Source organism: Asterias amurensis, chromosome 11 (assembly GCF_032118995.1).
Source record: "Asterias amurensis chromosome 11, ASM3211899v1".
Lineage (NCBI taxonomy): Eukaryota > Metazoa > Echinodermata > Asteroidea > Forcipulatida > Asteriidae > Asterias > Asterias amurensis.
Window position 1 is genome coordinate 6,654,927 of NC_092658.1, and position 20,568 is coordinate 6,675,494.

At 36.6% G+C, this 20,568-nt stretch overlaps 1 pseudogene; it reads left to right on the forward strand.

Moving 5' to 3' along the window:
• The window catches only part of LOC139944692 (receptor-type tyrosine-protein phosphatase T-like), a 38,984-nt pseudogene extending 18,487 nt beyond the window's left edge, over window positions 1-20,497 (forward strand).
• Window positions 20,498-20,568: the final 71 nt, after the last annotated feature.

Consider the following 20,568-nt stretch of genomic DNA (forward strand, 5'->3'; position numbering starts at 1 on the left):
CCAAGTGAGGATACTGGTCTTTGACACTTACTAAAAGTATACCCTGTTGCAATAAACAAAGATATCTTATAGTGTGACACAAATAAAAATGTGGTTGTTTAAAGGTACTGAACACCTTTGGTAATTAACAAAGACCAGTCTTCTCACTTGGTGTATCCCAACATAAGCATTAAATAAAAAGCCTGTGAAAGATTAGCTCAATTGGTCATCGAAGTTGCGAGAAAATGATGAAAGAAAAAACACCCCTGTTGGACGAATTTGTGTGCTTTCAGATAGGAATAAAAGACTTCTGGCTAGAGGTCTTTTATTATTTTAAAAGAAAAATGCCGCCAAACAATATCCATTATAACAATTTTTAAATTAGCAAAATTGTTTCCCCTTTATTTTGATCAGGTTAAAATAGTAAACGGAGCCGGGGACAGTGAATGGAGCGAATCTGTTTCTGCAAAAACAGTTAACAAAGGTAAAAACTATTTCTCTTCAAAACATCTAATTACCTGTTTGGCACTTTTAAATATATTACACCGAAGCGCTCCATCAACTTCTACTATGGACCTTAAGCATTTCTTAATACATCTTAACTAACTTGGAATATGCATCACCTGCAGCCAAGTTACCGCACAGCTTGCAAATAATTCACATCAGAAATGTATATCTTCGCAAATACCCATTTTACTCTTTGGTGATGAGAAGCAACTATAGTTAAAGGAACATTACAGAATTGGTTTTTGCTAACATAACAGTTGCTGGCAGCGTAAGCACTTTATGTAATCCCACCATATACATAAACTGACACTCCTGTATAGTTTGAGATCGATCGGACATCTGGGTCATGAGAGAATAGTAGTGAAAACCGTTTACAAAACAAAAATGAATAAAACGCTCACTGAGCGATAAACTCCAAACGCGAAGTTAGATTATTTATTTCTCATCAAATATGAAATTTCAGACAGAAATGTTTCAAGGGATGTTTTCTACTTTATCATCATCATTAGACCGTGTAAGTTTTATGTAAATCTGTGATCTTCACGATTTTTGTTTCTTACAAATTCTGTAACGTTCCTTTAAAGACACTGGACACTATTGGTAATTGTCAAAGACCTGTCTTCTCAATTGGTGTATCTCAACTTTTTTTTTATGCATAAAATAACAAAAATCGGTCGTCATAGTTGCGAGATAATAATGAAAGAAAAAACACCCTTGTCACACGAAGTTATGTGCTTTCAGATACTTAATTTCGAGACCTCAATATCTTATTCTGAGGTCTCAAAATCAAATTCGAGGAAAATTACTTCTTTCTCGAAAACTATGTCACTTCAGAGGGAGCCTTTTTTCACAATGTTTTATACCATCAACCTCTCCCCATTACTCGTTACCAAGTAAGGTTTTTTTGCCAATAATTGTTTTGAGTAATTACCAAGTGTCCACTTACTTTAAGTATCTTGCCCAAGAACACAAGTGTCATCAACGGGACTCGAACGCTGATATGAGCCACAAGAACTTGAGTCAGATGCACTAAACTGCTTCACAAGCGCATGCAATTTGTCAGCTTATCAGCTAATTTTCTTTAATAAGAGTGCATTTGGGAAACACTGTAATAAATAGTGTTGCAGTGTTTTTTTGCAGATCACTCTATATCCCTTAATATTGGGTCGGGCCTACTTTTAAATTTGTAAATGAAATGGAAACCAATTTATTTATTAGAACTTTAGTTAACTGTTTATTCATATTCCACTCATCAAAACACATATTTTAGTGACAAAAGCTTTATTTTGACAAACTACCACTTCCAGGTGACTTTAAACCCATTCATTTTGGGGTCGAAAAAGAAAAATGTATACACCCCTTTTATTATGTTGTTATTATTTGTTATACCCTTTTATTTTGTTACCTTGGTGTTCCGTCTCCCACAGGTAACCGTGCAGCGAATGGTGGAAGTGTCACCGGCAGTATTCTGGGCGTACTAGTTGTTCTTTTAGTTGTCGTCGTCGTTGTCTTCATTTTATGGAGAAGGTGGGATTTAATTTTTGCGAATCAATGGATAAGACGTCATTTGCTTTTTAATGAATATTCATTTAAATTATCTAGGCCCTAACTTCTCACGAACAAGTATAACAAGTGTGTGTACTTTCACTGAATGATATGGGCCCAATTTCATAGAGCTGCTTAAGCAAAAAAATTTGCTTAAGCAAAAAATTCATTGCTTAGTAAAATCAGATTACCGGCCAAGACTCCACTCAATTGTTATGCTAAGTAAACAACAGCTAAATACTAGTCATAAGCAATGTATATGGCATGAAGTTTTGGCAAGTAACATGTGTAAAATAAGCAAGCTATTTTCGTGCTTAAGCAAATTTTTTGCTTAAGCAGCTCTATGAAATTGGCCCATGGTGATAGAGCATTCTCAGTGGCTGCACAAACTTGCTGGAATAATCTCCCTCTTCACATCCGTGACTCATCCTCGATTAGCTCATTCAAAACTCAACTAAACACACATCTTTTCAGGCAATGTCAAAGCGCTTTGAAACGCCTGTGGAAAGCTCTATAAAAATGTTTTTTATTATTATGTATTTATTATATATAATAAATACATAATAATAAATATACATTGTCTGTGTTATTGAAACTGTCAAGAGTTATGTTGAAATACGATTTATCATCCCATACATACGGAGAGCCCAGATTGAAATCAAGTTGCAAGTGATTCTTGAAGGCACTGGACACGTTTGGTAAAAGACCAGTATTCTCAATATTGGTGTATCTCAGTATGGACTCAATTAGTGGTCAACGGGAATTGCAAGAGAATAGCTCTAAAGAAAGAGCACCCTTGTTCCATTACTTTGTGTGTTTCCAGATGCATAATAAAAGGCTCCAGCTAAAGTTTTGGGGTGGTTTTTTTTTTAGTGAGAAAACCTTTAAAAGAAATTACATTACTTCAGCCGTCTCTTCATCAGCCGTTTCTAACAATTTTTTATACTATCAACAGCTCAATGTGTGGTGAAGAGGTTTTCAACTAGTGGTTGATTCCCATTCATAAATACCTTTTCGGTCAAAAAACTTCAACACTTTTGGTCAAAAAGTAAAATAAATCCAAAAATTATAATTGTTCAATTATTTCTTTCAACACAACACCCCTCCAGCTATGAAATGGTAAGGCCCTCCGCCGCCCTAGGGTAAACAACTCCTTATAAGGGAATGCTGGTTACCAAAGGAAAGTAGTGAACAATATATTATTCTAAAATTGTGAAACTGTTGTTTCGCTCATGATATTTCAGAATAAAAATTAACCCAACTGTTAAAAGGAAGTGGACACTATTGTTAATTACTCAAAGTAATTATTAGCACAAAACCTTACTTGGTAACGAGTAATGGAGGTTGGTAGTATAAAACATTGTGAGAAACGGCTCCCTCTGAAATGGTGTAGTTTTTGAGAAAGTAAAAGTTTTCCACGAATTTTATTTCGAGACCTCAGTTTAGAATTTGAGGTCTCGAAATCAAGCATCTGAAAGCACACAACTTCGTGTGACAAGGGTATTTTTTATATTTCATTCATATCTGATCGCAACTTTTACGACCAATTGAGCTCAAATTTTCACAGGTTTGTTATTGTATGCATATGTTGAGATACACCAAGTGTGAAGACTGGTGTCTTGTGACAATTACCAATAGTGTCCACAAATTTATTATAAATTTTTTTAATTTTCAGAAAACAAAAATCAAAATCCAAGGAAAGACAACAGGAAAAGGACCAGCCAGCATTGACTCTCACTGAGATAAACGACGGACCCATTTACGAAAACACAGGTACCTTATAAAACAACACTCACTAACAATTGTATTAATTTATTTATTTATGTGGAAAAAATGTTATCGAATGTTATGTTATCTATCATGCACTGAACCTATGAATATAAAAAAATACTTCTTTCAACTTTTTGTCCAGATAAAGTTCCTGAGACTTCGTCATCCGCAAAGACCGACGAAGAGAAAATCCAAGTGCAGCTTGAAATTGCTAAAACTCCTGTTGTTGAAAAAGATTTCATCCCCCCTAAACCAAAACATAAACCCATCCCACCTCGAACTAGTGACAAACAGTTATTACTTCAGCAGTCTGGTACCCTTCAGCAAGAACCAGACAAAGTGGTTGGTGAAGTACAACCCACTGGAGGCGAAGATGGCGCATCTTGTCCAGTTTCTTCAGAGCAGTCTGTTTATGGGAACCTTAATATTGGACCACAACTTAGCATCCCGATCCCTGTTGCTAAACTTGAAAACTACATTAAACAGAAGAAAGCAAGCTCAACGGACAGTCTGAAATATGAATACTCGGTGAGCACTGATTTAGAAAAATGATTCCGCCAATTTGACCTTTCAAGTTTCAATCTGCCATTTGGTCTCAAAATTGGCATAACCAGAGAGGTGCCGGAGCGAGGCAAATTTTGTTTCTGTACATCAAAATTGCCACCTACAGTGCTTCTCAATGGGTATTTTTTCTCTTAAATATCGATAACAAAAAGGGAATCTTTATAAAAAGCAGGACATTTTTTTGAGAATGGCAATTCTATAGGCCTACTAAGTACTAGCCCTAGTAGTACTACACTAGACTACAGAAAAATCATGCCGCTGGGGGCGGGGCAGCTTGTGCCCCCACCCCAACATGAGATCGAACAAAATAATGTACAAATTAATTGAATGGTTCAATACAATTAATCAGCAGCCCGCCCAATAATGTTAAGCCCTTTGCGGCCAAATTGAAAATGTCTAATGCCAAAATAGAATACTTACGAGGGCGGTCTTACAGCATCCTCAAGTAAATTTTTCATCTTTTAAAAAACAAAATAATGTTTCTGAAGAGAAATTATTAATTTGATGAATCATTTGTATTTATGTTTCTATTTATTTACACTGGACACTATTGGTAATTGTCACAAAACACCAGTGTTCTCACTTAGTGTATCTCAACATATGCATAAAATAACACACCTGTGAAAATTTGAGCTCGAAGTTGTGTTCGCTTAGAAGGTTGATTTCAAGACCTCAAATTCTAAATCTGAGGTCTCTAAATCAAATTTGTTGAAAATTACTTCTTTCTCAAAAACTATTTCACTTCAGAGGGAGCCGTTTCTCACAATGTTTTATACCATCAACCTCTTCCCATTACTCGTCACCAAGAAAGGTTTTAGTGCTAATAATTATTTTGAGTAATTACCAATAGTGTCCACTGCCTTGTTTATTTGTTTATTTATTTATTTATTTATTTATTTATTTATTTATTTATTTATTTATTTATTTATTTATTTATTTATTTATTTATTTATTTATTTATCCGTTTTAGATACTCCCTGTTGACCAGAAGAAGCCCTGGACAGTAGCAGAACATCCAGATCTTAAGACAAAAAATCGCTTCAAAAACATCATTCCATGTGAGTCAAATGATTATAATATTATGACCGCAATCATACTTCTTACTTTGCACTAAAATATTGTCGATTGAGCAGGACTGGAGTCGAAGCAAGATCTTGATTGCTTAGAGTAGTGGAAAGACATCTTCTCCCGAATGGCACAAAAGGGTTGTGGTTCGAATCCCACTCGAGTAAATAACACTTTGTGAATCTTTTTCTGAGGACTCAGGAAAATAATGAGTTCACAGTTGCTATACATACTGGCTAAAAACCACAAATAATATTCTTTATATCCAACGCAATTTTAACATCCCTGAAACCATAGTTGTCAAAAGAATGTTCTATTTAAATATATGTATTTGTATATAATATTTTAGGAGTAGAATTGAATTATAATATGTTCTTCTCATTTTGTTAGATGATCATTCCAGAGTACCGCTGGTTCCAATCGACGGGGTACCACTTTCAGATTACTACAATGCAAGCTATATAAAGGTAACACTATTACCTCAGGATAAATTGTCAAATATTTGCCTCAGTAAAATTTGTTGATGTTTCATTTTTTTTTATATTGAAGGGTTTAAAAAGCAAAATATAAGCCGTCTTTAATTTTTACGCTTTGATCATGCAATTTGTATTCTCTCCACAGGACTACGACCACAAAACGTCCTTCATTGCAGCTATGGGTAAGAATTCGTTCTTAAATCCAAGAATGCAAAAATAAAAGGCTCAAACTAAAACTGTCCAGAGCTCGAAAAAGTAGCCCCCAATTTTTCTCTTGAACACTACAACTTAATTATGTGAGATGGTCCTACCTAAATTATTTTCCTCTCTGTATTATCTTAAAGACAGTGGACACTATTGGTAATTGTCAAAGACTAGTCTTCTCAGTTGGTGTATCTCAACATTTGCATAAAATAACAGACCTGTGAAAATTTGAGCTCAATCGGTCGTCGAAGTTGCGTGATAATAATGAAAAAAAACAAACAACCTTGTCACATGAAGTTGTGTGCTTTCAGATGCTTGATTTTGAGACCTCAAATTCTAAATCTGAGGTCTCGAAATCAAATTCGTGGAAAATTACTTCTTTCTCGAAAGCTACATTACTTCAGAGGGAGCCGTTTCTCAGAATGTTTTATACTATCAACCTCTCCCCATTACTCGTAATCGAGTAAGGTTTTACGATAATAATTATTTTGAGTATTATTACCAATAGTGTCCACTGCCTTTAAATCTCATACATATAGGATACTCAATACATCAACCATGCAATAGTTGAACAAGGGGGTTTATGTGTGGATTTTGGTTTTCAGCGATACCTGCCTGACTGGGTGGGGTTTCCCATGAATATTCTCTTGGGTTTACCTCCCTCATCTTAAGCTGACACGTCCTTCCTTGCCTTTTCTCCATTGGGTTTTCTGAGACTCTTGGCTTCACAACCAGAATTTAAAAATAAATTAAATAAAATAAAACACTTTTTTGTCTACAAGTCACTATAGGGCCGAATTTTACCTGCTTCAATTGAAAATAATGCTTAACAATTTTCTGCTGAGCAAAAATAAGCAGCATCAGTCACCAGTGGACATATAAAATGATCTTTTGGCTGATTACCTATATTCTATTGTTTGTACTTTGCTAAATTTGGCCAAGGGCAAAAGTATTTCCATTGCATTCAGTCAAAAATTTTGATTTTTGTATCTTCTTGCACAAAAATGAAGGTAAATGAACACGCTCATGTAGTAATTTGAAAGTATTTTAATTGTCTATTTGGAATTTTCCTTTACTTTACAAAGGCCCAAATGCATCAGCGTTGAATGACTTTTGGCGAATGATCTGGCAGGAGCAAATAACCCTCATCGTCATGGTAACAAAACTTGTTGAGAATGGAAAGGTGAGTCTTTTGATTGATAACATGAGTGTATATGTCATATTAATTGCTAATCTTGGGTTGGCACGGTGCTCTATTCTTGATTATTTCATCTTTTTTGGACCCTGGTTGGAATCCAACCTCACTCCAGATTGTGTGGCTAATTTTGGGGTTGTCACACGCCTCCAAAACTGAACATTAAAAACAGCTTTTCAGGCATGACACTTTCAGTGATTCTTAGGTTTATAATTTTGGAATTGGGGAGGATATCATCCTTACAGCTGAGAGGCTGAATTGCGACAGCCGTGACTACAATGTGATCGAGCCCCTGTAAAAGAATTGGTACTTATTTTTTATCTATGTACCATTTTAGGCAAACAACTCATCTCTCTAAACTGACTGTCTAGTCTTTTTCACTCCACTGCAGGAGGAAAGCCTCTTCACCAATTCTCCATTTCACTCTATCCTGCGCTGTCTGTTGCCAAGCCACGCCCCTACATATACTTAGTTCATCTCTCCATCTTCTGTTTTGTCTATACCTCTACTTCTTGTCCGGTTTCTTGTAGTCCAGTTGGTTTTGTTTTGCATGCCCATCACTTGTCATACCTCCTTGCTATGTGACCTGCCCATCTCCAGTTCTTTGATTTAGTAAAGACTGGATACACACATGAGTTATAATGTAGTACGGCTCATCTCTATTATTCTTTTCTTGTCTTCCTTTCTGAATGAACAATAATCAGGACAAATGCAAGCAGTATTGGCCAAGTGGCAAGGATCAATCGGAGCAATTTGGAGATGTGGTTGTCAACTTGGAGGAGCAGAAATCTCTGTCTGATTATACCATTCATACGCTCAAAGTTCACAAGGTACTTCCTTCCTTTATCTTTTTTTTTAAAGAAATGTTCTTGTGTTTACAAGTTATATGTATTATGTAGTTTTGTGTATTCAAATTGTTCTACATGCAAAATCTACTTAAAGAAAAATTAAGAAGAAATTAACATTTTTGAATGAAATCTAGACTGTACAGTTTTCATTTCATTTATTTTATTAACTTCACAGGTAAAAATGCAAAATACAAAGTTAAGAATTTTGAAGAAAACATAAATATACACATTAAGAGAGAAAACAAAAAAGTAACACCCCTGATGGATGGTAGCTACTCTCAGAAAATAATCCATTGAATTATCAGAAATACAAGATTGGTAGATTCTCAGTCAAGATTTTATTGGCTTCTTTTACTAAATTGCCCATTTTTGCAGAGCAAATTCTTTTTTGTGTGGTGCAAACTTATTTGCATGCCGACCAGCCGATATTTTGCCCCGGATAGCTCTCTGGGACACTAGGTGGCAGCAAACTTACCCGATAAATGCATTGTTTTCAGTAATGTTCACAATGAAAAAGTTCCCAGGATGTGGAATGACATCAAACATCCCAAAGTCATCCAATGGTTTGTTGTGGGGGGTTTTTATCTGAAGGGCCGGAAAGTTGTTGACAATATTTTGATGGGTCTGGGTCGATTTCCCAAAGATAGTCCCCACTTAGGACTCGTACTAGGACTCTTTAGGAGTTATTAAGGCAGTGGACACTATTGGTAATTGTCAAAGACTAGCATTCACAGTTGGTGTATCTCAACATATGCATAAAATAACAAACCTGTGAAAATTTGAGCTCAATCGGTCATCGAAGTTGCAGGATAATAATGAAAGAAAAAACACTCTTGTCACGCAAAGTTGTGTGCGTTTAGACGGTTGATTTCGAGACCTCGAGTTCTAATCTGAGGTCTCGAAATCAAATTCGTGGAAAATTACTTCTTTGTCAAAAACTATGGCACTTCAGAGGGAGCCGTTTCTCATAATGTTTTATACCATTAACCTCTCCCTATTACTCATCACCAAGAAAGGTTTTATGCTAATAATTATTTTGAGTAATTACCAATAGTGTCCACTGCCTTTAATTAAGAACAAGTAACTCGTCCTAACTCGAGACAAGACTAGTCTTAACTCTTTGTGAAATCCACCCCTGGTCACCTTTTCCTCCTTGCCACCTCACTGGCTTAGAATTTTTATTCATTTTGAGTATTTGTAATTATTTGTAGTTCCTAAGTCCCTTCTATTTTTAGGATTGTATCTTTTAATTCCTGTTAGTGTTTTGCTAATGTGAAGTGTAATGAAATATTTTCATTTTAAGGTCGACGGTGAATCGGAGTGTCGTATTATTAAGCACTTCACTATGACGTCCTGGCCGGATATGGGAGTGCCCTTGTACCCCAGTGCCATTCTTAATCTCATCCAAGTAGTGAAAGAAACCAGGAAGATTCAAGTCAACCATGGGGCAGAAACACCTGTACTGATCCATTGCAGGTAAAGTCAAGGTTTTTTTTTAATTTTTCTTTACGCATTCTCACCCCAAACAAGGCTAAAAGCCACTCTTGGTTTGGGGCTACAGCAAGACAAATTATTTAATATGAAAAGAACCCGGGGGAGCTGAAGGTAGAAATTGATATTTCTCTTAAAACAGTCTAGACTGTATGATGGAGGGAAACATGCACCAGGCAAGGAGTTCCAGTCTTAACCAACTTGAAAATAAATTGTGGTTGTTCAAAGAAAAAATGACTGCAGCGAGAATTGAATCAATGACCTCCTTTAAAAAAAATTAGTATAAATTGTGTTCAAAAACATGCATGTTTTGTAGGTTTTGTTCTTTTATTCAAATGAATGTTTTTGCGGTTATGAATGATTTTTGTATACAGCGCTGGTGTTGGACGTACAGGAACATTTATCGCCATCTACACGTTATTAGATATGATGACTCAAAGACAACAAATAAGCGTTTTCGGTTATGTAAATGAGATGAGAGAAAGTCGAGTCAACATGGTGCAAACTTATGTAAGTGAATTGATATTGAACTGTGTATTGTTATTTATTTTAATTTTGTAGGCATCACAAGTTGGACAGAGGCTGTCTAGGTAATACAAAAGTAAAAACAAAAGTGTTAAAACCAGAATTGATTCTTAAAACGAAAATGACAAAATGTAAATGTAAGGTACTAACCAAGAATTGGGAGAAAAGTTTTTTTGGAAGTTTCATTTGATTTTGTTTTTATGTTCTCACTTTTAATTTAAAAAAAAACTAATAAAATCTTAAAAACCCAAACAAACTCCCAATTAATTTGTTCTTCAAAAGTTAATAATTTTCATTTGTTGGTATACTTTTGTAGGATCAGTACGTCTTCATTTATTCTGCTCTGTTGGAGGCTTATCTCTGTGGGGATACACAAATCCTTGCTCGAGATTACCCTGAGACATTATCCAAGCTTAAGAGACTGAATCCCAAGACAAGACGGACGCATCTTGAAGATGAGTTTCGGGTAAATGTAATCTTTTCTGTTGCTCACCGTTGAAGCCTAAATGGAGACAGAATCTCCTATCACACCAAGAGCTCTCATCACTGAGCTATCTCTAGGGTGATGACATTAATTATTGTGACACTTGTGTCCTTGAGCAAGATACTTTAATATAATTGCTTCTCTTCACCCAGGAGTATAAATGGGTACCTGCGAGGGTAGAGGTTGATATTGTGTATGAAAAAGCCACAACACCTTACAGGCAGCTAACAGTCCTAACATTTATAACATTAATTATTGTGACACTTGTGTCCTTGAGCAAGATACTTTAATATAATTGCTTCTCTTCACCCAGGAGTATAAATGGGTACCTGCGAGGGTAGAGGTTGATATTGTGTATGAAAAAGCCACAACACCTTACAGGCAGCTCAGGGCTGTATACTCCCAAGGGAGCTAACAAATATTATAGGGATATATTGGCCCCATGACCAGGGCACTAATGTAAAGAGCATTGATACGGTTATTGTGAAATGCGCTATATAAGAATTTGTTATTATTTTTATTATTATTATTATTAATTAATCTTTTGTTTTGCTAGATCCTGAATCAAGTCACACCCAAGCCGGATGATGCATTTACAGGAGGTCTCCTTCCAGAGAACACCAACAAGAACAGATTCCCCGATATTCTCCCACGTAAGTTTTGGGTAAAATTCTAAAAAGTGATTTTTTTTAAGTTTGAGAAATGCAAACTCTGAGCCTAAAATTGCTTCTGATGTTTCAATGAATGCTTGCAGTTTGCACTACTGCCAGTAACGTTGCTCAGATTGTGTATACCAATTATGGGTTATTCTTCTCGCTTTGACATAATTTGCTTCGGACTTTTAGGCGATATCTCGCTAAACCTTTTTGACATGTTTAGTTATACTGTTTTTCTTTTGACACTTTTTGTTTAGTTGAGCGACATCGCCCGTTTCTGGTTACTGAAGGAGACACTGATGACAGCAATAACTACATCAACGCAGCCTTTGTGGATGTAAGTGCGATAGTTTGAACTTTGAGTTGAACAAGGACAAATTGACTTGAGTGGGACTTGAACCTGCAACCTTCGTAAAACATGTTGGCATTTTGATTATTTGTTACACCATATTCATCTCTCAATGTATTTCTTAGTATTTATTTAATGCCTACTGTTTTGTCTTTGTTCTTGTTAATTAGAACTGTTTTGCCGCAACATTTTCCTTTGATCTCACCACCTAGTAAAATTGCTTCATTGTTTTCTTCGTTAGCGGAGTCAGTACTTGACAAGCCCTGCTTGTTAAGGGCCCCTCCATCCCCACCATGTGTCATGTATTGGTTTTTAGTTTTTGTCTTCTGTTATTATAAGATTGCCTTTGGTTGTAAATGTTCGTTTTTATATTTCAAAACATCTCTGTATTAACATATTTTTGCATTGGCTTGTAAAATATTATGCATTGTTCACTACTTTATGTATTGTTAACCATAATGGATTGGAAGTAAAGTGAACTGAATTGAGTAGAAACTCAGCTATCTTAAATGCTTTCAAATCACAAGTCCTTTCAGTTGGTATAGCAGTTTGCAATCAGATCAGATCAGTTGAGCGAGAGGATGTCTTCAGCCGACGCCTTCTCCGGAAACTTTGATGGTCTTCTTCCACGCATCCCGGTCCAGCAACAGCGTCCTAAGCTCAGATGTTTCCTTTTGTGTAGCGTCCTTCTTCAGCTGGTCTCGTAATGAAGTAGCTAATTCTATTTTCTGATGTTCTATTTTGATAGAGCTTCAATCGTAAAGATGCCTTCATCACAACCCAGATTCCATTACCTCATACAGTTGCTGATATCTGGCGTCTTGCATTCGACTGGAATTGCCCTGCGATCGTGACGTTGGACGACCCAAGCTCAGTGTATAATGTAAGTCACAGCATAGAAGTATTATAGATGGGTTGCAAATATGCGTCATTGACCATTTTTATGTGTTTTACAAAGTGCACGCATCAACATATGCACCAAATAACATAACCTGTGAAAATTTAAGCTCAATTGGTCGTCGTAGTTGCAAGATAATAATGAAAGAAAAAAAAAACCTTGTCACACGAAGTTGTGTGCTTTCAGATGCTTGATTTTGGGACCTCGAAATCTAATTCTGAGGTTTCAAAATCAAATTAGTGGACTGTTTTGTTTCAATTAGACTGATTGGTTGGTAGAAAACCCAATGCCTGATGTGTATTCAAACATTGGGACCATACAAGTGTTTGATTCAACCCTTTGATGACTTGGCCAACTGCACTTAGTTTGATGCACTACACGGCTGGACCACAACACAACAATGAGCCCCAAAAAACACAACAAAACGGTTATAAGAACTTTTATAAGATATTTTAAGTTAAGGAGGTAGTGCATTCTGCTCTACCAGTCGGGCTTCTGATGGATGGTACCCAAGCCTATATCCCTATATTGACTGTAAAGGGGGTAACCCTGTTTCATCCCCAGGAGTAGGTGGCAACGGCCCCTTAAAAAATAGTTGATTTTTAGCCTACACCTTGAAGTGGTCTTCAGGCCTTGTGTGTCTGGCGGCTTGCATACACATCTGTTATAAAATTTTGACAAAATTTCTTTCACCCTACCCAGCAATAATGTGACATCATTTTACATTTTTGTTGTTACTCCTGGTTGGTTGTATTTAGAAATGGGATGAGATGTGGCCACAGAGTGGTGTAACACGGTTTGGACCTCTCTTTGTTGAACTCATCTCAACAAATGGAGGAAGAGTCTACAAGTGTCAGACTTACAAGGTTTCAAGGAGGGACCAAAAGGTATGATTATTAGATATGAATATAATTTTAAATGATGTTTGATTTGAAGCTTTGCATGGTGTGAAGAATAAGAAGTAACCATGTACAAGATCTCTTTTTTGAGGGAGTGTTGGCTCTGAAACAAGCCGGTGTGGTCTCGACGTTTCGAAGAGGATACTCTGCTCATCTTCAGGAGAAATTGAATATAATTTTGTTAATTATTGTGTTATTGCTGGTATCCTCATGTTACTTGCTTGTATTAACACATTGCTGTACTTTTTAAGTAATGTTTAGTTCTTCTGTATTTTTATTTATACATTGTAAGTTTTTCTTTTCCTGTTTTTGTTTGTGCGAGGATTCTCTGCTATATGAGTAATGGACCGATCCGGCTTGTCAATCAAGCTGTGCACGTTCACCCATTTGACCAATCACAGCAATGATTGTGGTCGGACAAACTCGGTCATGCGTGCGCGTATATTTGGCACGCGCGGCAGAATCGTGCAGTATGTCATTGGGAGTGCTCGTACTCGTGTACGAAAGCCGGGAAAGCCGTTGAATCTTGCCGTACCAGTGCTATTATTGTCTGGTTCAATGCCACTCCTAAGTGTGAAATTGGTAAACTCAATCAGGTGGATAAAACCTTGTACATAATTGGAGTTTAAATGGATGAAATGTGACAATCTATGAAAAGAGAATTGATATTTTTGCATTCTCGCCTGTTCATTGTTTGTTAATGTTGTATTTTGTCTAAGGCTGTTTCCCACAGGGCCTCAGCTTGTTCGAACAACCTCCTTACTAGATTTTACTAAATTATTTTTCAGTATCATTCTTATCAGTCATGAATACTGTTAAGCCAGCTGCCGTGACAGGGTTTCTTCCAGCGTAGCACCTAGGCTCTGAAATTCACTTCCTGAAAACCTCAGGGAAATACAAAACATCTCCATCTTTCAGCAGCAACTGAAGACACACCTGTTCACTCTTGCTTTCCCTACCACTTGATAATTCCCTCTTTTCCACCTTGACCGGCGCCTTTGATTTGGTTTTACATCAGATTCAGAACGCCTTTATAAAATGCTGTGTAATCATTATTATTACTATACTGTTTGCTTGTAATTAATGAACTACTATATTTTTTTCCCCAAATGATTCTGTCTTTTCTTATTGTGAGTATGGAAATAAATGTTACATTGAATAAAACATCATTTAACTACTGAGGGCCATACTTATCTTGTTACACTTATTGTGTGTGTTTGCATCATGCTGTATAGTGTGTTTACTTTTCAAACATGTTGGTTTGTGGTAACTCATTTTAAAAACTCTTAATATTGGTAACAACTTTTTACCCTCCTGTTTTTACTTTAAAATACTTTTGTAGGCTTAATTTAAGTAAATCTCTGTGGTTTTAATTGTATTTTCAGTTTTCCAAATAATAGGTGTTGCTAAGGTTCAATAGAGCTAATTTGGTTGACTTTAGTTTGTAATATTTTGTACCGTTAAACTTTGTGCGATTTTTCTTCTATTGCTTTTCTGCTACAGTTGTTGTTCAGTGTTATTTTTAGGTTTTTTCAGCACTTTGGGGCAGTTTCTATTTTAGGCTTAATAATTCATTAAAAGTCTTTTTAATAGTACTATTTAGACTAAACTACACTGATGTTGTGGGAAAATTTGGCTCATTTTTTTACAAATGATCTTGTTGCAGGAGAAGTCGATCATTGTAAAACATTTCCAACTACTTGGATGGGCCAGCAACCAAGACAAGCCAAGCTCCCCACAATGTATTCTAGATCTTCTAGGCGCTGTACAACGATGGAAAGATGAATGTCACTCATCCAGGCCTGCTATCGTTCAGTGCTTGTGAGTTAGAATTGCACAAAATATCACTAACATTTAGGTATTAAAGCCATTAGACACTTTTGGTAAACAGTATTGTCCAAAGGCCCACACTTCGTGTATCACAACTTATATATAAAATAACAAACCTGTGAAAATTTAGGCTCAATCGGTCATCGGAGTCTGGAGAAAATAAAGGGAAAACCCACCCTTGTTTCTGCACGTTTCGCCGTGTCATGATATGTGTTTAAAATAAATCTGTAATTCTCGATATCGAGAATTGATAATTGATTTAATGTTTTCTCAAAAAGTAAAGCACTTCATGGAATAATATTTCAATGGAAGTCTTTCACCATTACCTTCTGTAAACCCTCCAAGTTATTTGTAAATCTGTGAACTTTTATTTTTGTTTCTGTTCCCGAAGTGTATAATGGCTTTAAACAGGATAGGTAGAGCTAACCAAATAGTCGCAGATGGTAGTCATGTTTTGTGTGATCATTCAATAATAAACCTATGAAAATGTTGTGGTCAATTACGGCCAAATTTCATGGCTTTGCTTACCATTAGCACAGAATCAGCGCTTACGGAAGCAGGGAATTCTGTGCTTACGGCAAGCGAATTTCACAGGTACCATCGCATTTTGGCTTCCACGCGAGCATACTCAATGTTTACTAATTTTTGTTTTTACCCATACACCGATGTGTGCTAGCACTGTATACTCAGTACTTTCCCGAGTCCTGTGAAAAAATATCACAGGCATGTTACTCGGGTTGGATTCGAACCCACGACCCTTGCAATTCTAGAGCAGTGTCTTACCAACTAGACCACCGAGGTTGCCCGGTAGCTAGAGGCAGTTCGAATCCTATGTTTTGGCAGCGGGTACCGCAACGATATAAGAGATGTTTTAGGCTAATAATTATTTTTAGTAATTATCAACAGTCTCCACTGCCTTTAAATTTGTTTTTCTGTTGGTGTGTATTTATCAGAAATGGAGTGGGTAGAAGTGGAGTGTTCTGTGCTGTTTCAACTGTAGCAGAGAAAATAACAAGCGATGATGCAGTGGATATTTTCCAAGCAGTGAAAAGGCTTCGGATGAACCGACCTCTGATGGTCGAGACATTAGTGAGTACAGAACATAAACACATTTCTTATTTAAATTCATTCCTTTTCTTGTTTTTTTCTTCTTCTTTTTTTCGAGTGTGTTATCTATCGTCTGGCATTATATATTCATATTATATGATTTTTTGTTTGTGTCGCATTTGGTCCGTTTTGTTTTCTTTGTTGAAAACCAAGTAACTTTTTATTGCCATTAATTTTAACAATGATTACCAAACGTATACCTTCCCTTTAAACCAATGTTCTACAAACAGGGTGTCATGGCCGAATGGTTTAGAGCATTGGATTCAAGCTCTGGTTGTTAAATCATCGGAGTGTGGGTTCGGACCCTGGTCAGGACACTTGTGTCCTTGAGCAAGATACTTTACTATAATTGCTTCTCTTCACCCAGGGGTATGAATGGGTACCTGCGAGGGTAGAGGTTGATATTGTGTATGAAAAAGCCACAGGAGCGCTACGGTTGCCTGGGGTTGTATACTCACTCCCAAGGGAGCTGAGAGAGATTAAAGGAATGTTATTGGCCCAATAACTTGGGCACTAATGTAAAGCGCATTGATACGGTTATTGTAAAACGAGCAATATAAGAACTTATTACTATTATTAAAAGCAATGTGATTATAAATACAGTATCTACATCCGAGGGCATTGTATATTTCTTGACATGACCATAATTTATTCTCCTTCAACAGGAGCAATACATTCTGTGCTACGAGGTGATTCAAGAACATCTACAGCGATTCCAAGAGTATGGAAATCTCAACTACTAAGATCAAGTTTGATTGAGTGTGCACGATGGTGAACTAAAGGTTGACTATTTTGACTTGAACCCAGGCTGGTCGACCATTGGTTGACTACTGTGGTCGACCATGAGCAAGTTTGAGTGTGCACGATGGTGAACTAAAGGTTGACTACTTTGACTTGAACCCAGGCTGGTCGACCATTGGTTGACTACTGTGGTGGACCATGAGCAAGTTTGAGTGTGCACGATGGTTAACTAAAGGTTGACTACTTTGACTTGAACCCAGGCTGGTCGACCATTGGTTGACTACTGTGGTCGACCATGAGCAAGTTTGAGTGAGCACGATGGTTAACTAAAGGTTGACTATTTTGACTTGAACCCAGGCTAGTCGAACCATTGGTTGACAACTATTGGTCGACCATTTGGAACCAAGGCTCATGACCATGGTTTCTTCCGTTGTCCTGATAGCCTATATATATATATAGATGACGCTACTCGGGCCGAACTTGGCTCGAGACGTTGTGACCATGGGTTTGTCAAATGTTAGAAATTCGTCTGTGCCATCCAGGCCGATCCAGGGCAGCTTGAATAGCTTGATCGTATTGTAGGCCGATGGCGTTGAGGTCGTCTATAAGCTGTGATATGTAGGTGCAGCGGATGCTTCCACCCTGTTGAAAGGGTTCAGATGGCTGGTTTTGTGGATTTACGAAAGTAGCGAGAAGCACCTCAGGTCTGCCTGTTCCATGCTAAAATGTTTAAGGCGCAGAGGGGAACCAGTGACACTAAAGTGAAAACACGGAAGGCAATGGAGTGTCGAATGTGGCGTACTTATTGTATATTGTAACGAATATGTTATGACATGCTACTTATATGGCGTACCGGTGGTTGACTAGGCTTCCAAGCGAGTCGTTCAAGTGAGTGTGTCACTGCGCATGTACGTCGCTGGCCAGTAATCGACTAATAATTGCGCATTCAAAATTAATCTTAGAATTACTACTCTCTGCTGAAACTCACAAATACTTTATCAAAGTAACTTTTAGGACCAATTAGTTTAGGTTTTCTCTGTTTTTTAAAGGAGGCAGCATGTAAGCTGAAATGAAATAAAGCTACATCTTTAATTGTTCACTGTATCAGAAAAAAACAAATTTTTGTTTAGTAGGATGTCATGACGATTGTGGCCACTATTTGTTCAGTAGAAGTTGCCTTTTTGATTCAGCCTTCAATTTACCATTATCTTGTTCATAATAATATTGACTGCAAATATTGACTGTAAATATTAACTGCAAATATTGACTGAAAAAGATGACAGCATTTAAGGAACCCCCTGCCTCACAGACAGGTTGTAACAGTACTGAATCTAAACAAAATTCATACAATTTTTACACATTGTGATACCCTTGTGCCTTTGAAGTATTTAACCAAGCTAAAAGCACATTTCCAAATTGCTGCTTATTTAACCTTTAGTTTGATAGTTGTAAATAAGTATACCAATCCATTTTCGGTCCATTTTGTAGGTCTCTTCCTAGTGTTTTCCCACCATTGTGATGTGAATGTGGAAATAAATGTTTTTATTGATTACTGAATTTTTTTACCAAGATGTAATGTCTGGCATGGGGCCTACTGCTATCACATAGCAAGTAAGCCTGGGCAACTACTGCGACTAGTGTCGACACGTAGTCACAACTATTGATTCGTTAGGCCAGTCGTGACTACCGTTTTTCAACTACGCAATTAATCATTCTGCCATGACCACTACAAAAATAGTTGCGACTACCTGTTTGGTGAACCAATTGTGTCGCTCTCGCCTATTGTTTTATGTTAATTTTGCATCTGGGATAACAAATATTCATTTTGTTTTTACCCTTACACCGATGTGTGATAAGCACTGTATACTCAGTACTTTCCCCAAGTTCTGTGAAAAACAAATCACTGCAAATTACTTGGAAGGGACTCGAACCCACAACCTTTGTTATAAATAATTGTTATCGATTGAACCTAAAAGATCAGTACATTATAAAATATTGTAGTTTTCGCTAGTAACGTTTGCTTGCCTTTTAATTGAGAACAATGTAGTAAGTCGTGACTAAGAAGATAAAATTAAGAATTTTATTTTATTTTCATCAAAAGAAATTGTAACAATATTTTTTTTAAATCATTGTAAATAATAAGTGCAAAGTTAAATATTATATTTCCACCTGTATAGTTTGCTTCTTCTTTTTTTTCGAGGCAAAGTGCCATTTTGTTTGCGAACATACAATCAAGAAATGAAATGTTTTGGTAAATGGAGCATTTTTAAGCCATTTGTATAGTTGTTTTTATATGAATATGTATTTCTATTTATCGGTGCTTATGGAAGCTTAAAGGTTTGGTCTGAAATGTTAAATACTCAAAAAATCATTGACCACAAACATTTATTTAGTGAGAAGCACTGCAGCTGTTGATAGTATAAACTACTTTAAGAAAGGATTCTCTTCGAGGTACTATGGTTTTCACTCAAAAACATTTGAATCTGAGAAACGATTGATGCATGCATCGATTTTCAGATTTCTGAGGGTTGGTGTCTGTTCTTGAATGCTGCGGCCAGAGATGTGATTGGTTCCCGCTATCATCTCGCTAATTCTAGATGGACTTGTGTTCTTGTGAAATTACCACATGGGTTTTTTGCTGTTTTCGCAACAAGTAGACACTCTTTTCAGCTGAAACTTTCACATTTTACTGTTATTGTAAATTTCTTTAAAATGTTGCCTATAAATTAGCATTAGGTTGACAAAAACAATCTGTGATGTTGCCTTTAAAGGCACTGGGTTGGATTTCACAAAGAGTTAAGACTAGTCCTATCTCGAGTTGGGACGAGTTACTCCGTCCTTACTCCGTCCTTACTTAGAACTAGTCATGTGTTTTTAATATCTCCTTCGACTAGTTATGACTCACTTTTAAGTCCTAAGATTACCCAACTCTTTGTGAAATCGACCCCTCGACATGTTTGTTAATTACTCGAAATATATGTTAGCAAAAAAAATTAATCGGTTATGAGCAACGGAGCGCTGTAGAGAAATTACTCCCTCTGAAGTAACATAGTTTTTGAGAAAGCGGTAATTTCTATTTCAAATATTAAAGTCACCTGGAAATAGATTTTTTTTCCTTTCAAACATAAGAGTATATGCTTACGAACAATAAAACAATTTTTTTAAGTAATTGTTTGTCACGATTTATATGTTTAAAAAATATATAAAGTTGTTTTGGGGGCTGACTCCGCCTACCCCTTTTGTGACGTCAATCGAGGCAGACTTTGCCTGCAATGCGTATAGTAAACACACGTGCAAAGTACATGTACGTCCAAGTCGTGAGTTGGTACATTTCAAAAAGTGTGTTTCTGCATTCAGCAGCAATACACCTGGTGGGCATTGCCGGAAAAAAACAAAAAATTTTTTTTTTGAAACGTACAAACTCACGACTTGGTC